The sequence below is a fragment of the Lupinus angustifolius genome, chromosome LG13 (assembly GCF_001865875.1).
Source record: "Lupinus angustifolius cultivar Tanjil chromosome LG13, LupAngTanjil_v1.0, whole genome shotgun sequence".
Lineage (NCBI taxonomy): Eukaryota > Viridiplantae > Streptophyta > Magnoliopsida > Fabales > Fabaceae > Lupinus > Lupinus angustifolius.
The window spans coordinates 9,803,550-9,803,829 of record NC_032021.1 but is presented as its reverse complement, the minus strand read 5'-3'; positions in this window follow the sequence as shown (position 1 = coordinate 9,803,829).

The window sequence follows — 280 nt, the reverse complement described above, 5'->3', positions numbered from 1 at the left end:
AAACAGATTAGTTTGTCACACCCTAATCTTGGCTACTCTAATATTGAAGTAGTAATGAATATAAGAGCTTAAGAAAAACATGCTTAACTTGGCAAATAAACTAAGTAGTACAACTACTTCTTAGTTTATTTGTTAAATGTTTGAGACAAGTAATTGTTCATGACTTGAAATCGGTTTTTGGGTGATCAATCTAAAAAGAGCATTAAGAACTTCTCAAACAAATAAAATTAACCAAAGCACCAACTTGAATGATTAAAATTCAAATTTAGAATAAAAGAAA